A 5,504-nucleotide genomic window follows, 5' to 3' on the forward strand; every position below is an offset into this window, starting at 1 on the left:
CTATTGCAATACTGTCATCAGTAAGGTAAAACTAACCTGTCTCATGATGGTCTAAACCCAGCTCACGTTCCCTATTGGTGGGTCAACAATCCAACACTTGGTGAATTCTGCTTCACAGTGATAGGAAGCGCCAACATCGAAGGATCAAAAAGCAACATCGCCATGAACGCTTGGCTGCCATAACCTAGTTATCCCTGTGGTAACTTTTATGACACCTATAGCTTCAAATTCCGAAGGACTAAAGGATCGATAGGCCACACTTTCATAGTTAATATTCCTACTGGAAATCATGATCAAATGAGCTTTTACCCTTTTGTTCCACACGAGATTTTTGTTCTCGTTGAGCTCATCTTAGGACACATGCTTTATCTTTTAACAGATGTGTCGCCCCAGCCAAACTCCCCACCTGACAATGTCTTCCGCCTATATCGATCGACCGAGGCCAAACTTGGGTCCAAAAACAGGGGCTGCGCCCCGCCTCCGATTCACGGAATAAGTAAAATAACGTTAAAAGTAGTGATATTTCACTTCCGCTGTTTCCAGCTCCCACTTATCCTACACCTCTCAAGTGAAAGTGAAGTGCACCATTGGGATTGATCTATGTTTTGATGAAGACAAACATCAAGAAAAACATGAAGACCAATATGAAGACAAGCTTGAAGATCATTCAACATACAACATGTCGAGGACTCAAGTGGTGACTTATTAGACTTAGGTTATAATTCTTTATTATTGTTTTAGAAGTCTAAGATGCTTACCATAGATATTGAGTCTAGGTTAGGTAAACCTAGGTGTGAGTCTCACAAGACTTAATAAAGTAATTAATCCACTAAAATGAGACATCATCTAGAAATATATGATAATTAGGTTCATGCATTTGAATACATTGATTTTGTACATTAAATGTATTATATTTGGAAATCTTGTATTACATGAGCATATATCATATTGGTAGTTCACCATGCATTAACAAGTTGATTTTACACTGTTTCAAGCTAATTTTACATTGTTTAATGGATTATAAACTCTGTTAATCCATTAACTTAATCAATTGTGAATAGTGTTAATCGATTAACAGAATCACATTTTTAATAGATAACTGAAAAACTGAAAACCGTTATTTTCAACAACGTGTTAATTGATTAAATGGGTACTTAATCGATTAACTGAGACTTTAGACAGTTTTCTATTTAAACTGAAATCTCAGCATATGTGGCATAAGAGCCCATACATTTTTACATCATTCTCTTAGCATATTTTCGAGTTACTCATTGTCATAACTAGGAGAAAATATTGCATGTTGTATTAGGAGAAAAATTAGATCATGCTAAGGCTTTAAGTTTCATATTCATATTGCATGTTCTTTGAAAATCCTTCTTGCATCATTCTTGTGTTTCTTGAAAAGAAAAGAGATAGTTTTCAGTGACTGCATAATTTCAGAAACCTCATGCATGTACATTCATATTAGACTAGGAAGTCTTGTGAGTTCTTGCTTAGGTTTTAGTCTTTGATCTTTATTGTAAAATCCGAGTATTACGTACTCCTTCATAACTCAAAGCATTGTAATTCAAGGATTAGGAAAATCCTAGCTGCGGTTAGGTAAGGTGTTCTTCACAAAGACTTGGATGTCTTGAGATAAAGAGCGATATATTCGTTGGGGCCGAATCGCGGTAAGAAAGGTTTTCTTGGGTTGTGGTTTTAGGAAAGGTCAAACCAAGGGTAACGAAGTTCTTTGGGTTCCAAGAAAGGAGCAATCGAGTCTTGTAATTGGAAGTGTGTATGTAATGATACATTGTGTTCTATAGTGATGAAGAAAATCTCCCAAGATTAGAAGGGGAGGCCTGGATGTAGTTTTGTAGTGGACCACAAAACAAACCAGGATAAAATCCTTGCGCAATTTTTTCTATCCCTTTCTCTTTTACATTTCAAGTTGTAATATTGCATGATATAACATGATAATTTGTATACTGGTTTTTTACTATAACTAGTTTAATTTTATGTAAAAATATATGTTGTATCATTGCCTGATTTCTCCTAACCTGCCGTGCTAAAGAGTTGTTAAACAAGATTTTCTGCATTTTTTTTTTACTATGTTTAATTGATTAGGAATAGTGCTTAATAGATTAACTGGCCATTTTTTAGCAAGTGTGAAAAACCCAAAAAGCGGAACGTGAGCTCCACCACACCTATTCAACCCCACCTTCTAGGTGTATTCTGCCACTGATAACTAACATCAAGTCATTTCACAAAGTCGGACTAGAGTCAAGCTCAAGAGGGTCTTCTTTCCCCGTTGATTCCGCCAAGCCCGTTCCCTTGGCTGTGGTTTTGCTGGATAGTAGACAGGGACAGTGGGAATCTCGTTAATCCATTCATGCGCGTCACTAATTAGATGACGAAGCATTTAGCTACGTTAAGAGAGTCATAGTTACTCCCGCCGTTTACCCGTGCTTGGTTGAATTTCTTCACTTTGACATTCAGAGCATTGGGCAGAAATCACATTGCATCAACATTCGAAGGGACCATTGCAATGCTTTGTTTTAATTAAACAGTCGAATTCCCCTTGTTCGTACGAGTTCTGAGTCGACTGTTCGACGCCCGGGGAAGAGGCCCCAAAGGGCTTGTTCCCAATCCATCCCCCGACCGGCACGCGGCGACTCGCTATCCCCATGAGAGCAGCTCGAGCAGTCCACCGACAGCCAACGGGTTCGGATTTGGGACCCATGCCCTGCCCTTAGACCCAAACCCTTTCTCGAGGTTACGGATCCATTTTGCTGACTTCCCTTGCCTACATTGTTCCATCGACCAAAGGTTGTTCACCTTCGATACCTGATGCGGTTTTGAGTACGACCGAGCGAGGGAGGCACCCGGTCCTTCGAATTTTCAAGGGCCGCCACTGGCGCACTGGACACCATGCGACGTGCGGTGCTCTTCCAGCTACCGGAGCCTACCTCTGGCTGAGCCATTTCTAGGGTAGGCAGGCTGTTAAATAGAAAAGATAACTCTTTATGGGGGACCTCGCCGACGTCTCCGAACTCCCTAATGTTGTCGTCAGTTGCCACATCCCGGTTCAGGAATTTTAACCCGACTCCCTTTCGGAGTGCGTGCTTAGAGCGCTATCAAACGCGCTTCCCCCGTCCCTTAGGATTCGACTAACCCATGTACAAGTTTCGTTCACATGGAACCTTTCTCATCTTCGCGTGCTTTAGCGCCATCCATTTTCGAGGCTAGTTGATTCGGCAGGTGATTTGTTACACACTCCTTAGCGGATTTCGATTTCGTGGCGTGGCTCAACAAAGCAACCACGCCGTCCTACCTATTTAAATTTTGAGAATAGGTCGAGGGAGTTTCACCCCTGATGCCTCTAATCATTAGCTTTACCTGATAGAACTCACCCCCAGGCTCCAGCTATCCTAAGGGAAGCTTCGGAGGGAAACAGCTACTAGACGGTTCGATTAGTCTTTCGCCCTTACACCCAAATTAGACGAACGATTTGCACGTCAGTATCGTTGCGGGCCTCCACCAGAGTTTCCTCTGGCTTCGCCCCGCTGAGGCATAGTTCACCATCTTCCGGGTCCCAACAGGTATGTTCTCACTCGAACCCTTCACAGAAAATCAAGGTCGGTCGGTGGTGCAACCCACAAGGGGATCCCACCAATCAGCTTCATTGCGCCTTACATGTTTACTTGCCCGCTGACTCGCACACATGTCTGACTCCTTGGTCCATGTTTCAAGACGGACCGAATAGAGAGTCCACAGGCCGACGCCCGAAGCACACAGGTGTCGAAGCACATCAAACGGCGCACGCTTCCAACCACAAATGCGATGATGACGTCTCCACGAGCATGTCATCAGCCCAAGCTTGGGCCACCATCACAATTCGCGTCGATCCATGCCCCAAGTTAATTGGCGTATCGGCTCTCGCCGTTCCACATCCGACCGAGGCACATCGTCGGCCTCCATCCGCTTCCCTCCTAACAATTTCAAGCACTATTTGGCTCTCTTTTCAAAGTCCTTTACATCTTTCCCTTGCGGTACTTGTTCGCTATTTGTCTCTCGCTAGTATTTAGCCTTGGACAGAATTTACCGCCCGATTGGGGCTGCATTCCCAAACAACCCGACTCGCTGACAATGCCTCGTGGTGCGATAGGGTCCATGAACGACAGGGCTCTCACCCTCTCTAGCGCCCCCTTCCTGGGGACTTGGGCCCGATCCACCGCTGTGGACGCTTCTCCAGACTACAAATCGGACATCGAGGGAGAGCGATTCTCATGGTGGGCTTTTCCCGGTTCGCTCGCCATTACTAAGGGAATCCTTGTTAGTTTCTTTTCATCCGCCTATTGATATGCTTAAACTTAGTGGGTAGCCCCGCCTGACCTGAGATTCCCGTATTAGGAGGCCAATAGACCCCCATGCGTCAAAGAGTCGCAAAGCTGGTGGAGGTGACACGCATGATCAGTCTCGAGCTTTAGCTCAGCCACCATCCATCACAGCGCTCTCCACCGCGGACTCAGTTTTCAACCAACCATGAGAAATTCTCGCGGGAAGCCAACATTCACCCCGCTTGGTGCCTAGCACGTGGCCTAGGCATGGGGCAACAATGTGCAACACCCAGGCAGGCATACCCTCGGCCTAATGGCTTCGGGCGAAACTTGCATTCAAAGACTCGATGGAAATGTGTTTTTCTTGGTTACAAACAGGGAATCAAAGGGTATATAATGTTTGATTGCATGAACAAAGAAACATTTTTGTCCATGAATGTCATCTTTTTTGAAAATGTCTTTCCCTTCAAAAATGAGAAAGATCAATCTGAACAAGGTATGGACATTTCTCTCCCTACATCATCTTACAATAATAAGGATGTTTTTCTTAATCATGACTATGTAAATATGCCTAGACATTCCAATGAGACTCCAGTAATTGAGAATAGTAATGACTCTGATGTAAATCATATAGAAGAGAATGAGTCTGACTTGAATAACATGGATGAAAGTCTTGATTTTAACAATAACAATAATCAAAGCCTAAGAAGGTCTTCTAGACAAAAGAATGCCCCTAACTACTTGAAAGATTACCACTATTCTTTTGGCCTTAGTACAATGTGTATGGATGGTAAAAATGTGAAGTTTCCCTTATCTAAAGTTCTATCTTATGATAAGCTTTCATCATCTCACAAGAAACTCATTCTAACCATCATCTCTAACACTGAACTTGAGAATTATAGTGAGGCTGTTAGGCATCAACATTGGATTGATGCTATTAACACTGAATTAAGTGCTCTAGAGAAAAATAATACTTGGATTTTAACCAAGTTTCCTAAAGATAAAAGAGCCATAGGATGTAAGTGGGTCTTCAAAACCAAATATCATGCTGATGGTAGCATAGAAAGGCACAAGGCAAGGCTACTTTGACACATTTAGTCTTGTGGTCAAGATAACAACTATCAGAACCATAATCGCCCTTGCTTCTTTAAAAGGTTGGCATCCTCATCAACTAGATGTTAACAC

The 5,504-nt window shown here is 42.9% G+C and overlaps 1 long non-coding RNA gene across 1 annotated transcript; it reads left to right on the top strand.

Moving 5' to 3' along the window:
* The first annotated feature begins 454 nt into the window (after positions 1 to 454).
* Positions 455 to 2,502, top strand: LOC109342025. The gene is made up of 2 exons (XR_002107026.1): positions 455 to 568; positions 2,239 to 2,502. It is a non-coding gene; the product is annotated as an uncharacterized LOC109342025 (long non-coding RNA).
* Positions 2,503 to 5,504: the final 3,002 nt, after the last annotated feature.

The sequence above is a fragment of the Lupinus angustifolius genome, unplaced genomic scaffold (genome assembly GCF_001865875.1).
Source record: "Lupinus angustifolius cultivar Tanjil unplaced genomic scaffold, LupAngTanjil_v1.0 Scaffold_162_1, whole genome shotgun sequence".
NCBI lineage: Eukaryota > Viridiplantae > Streptophyta > Magnoliopsida > Fabales > Fabaceae > Lupinus > Lupinus angustifolius.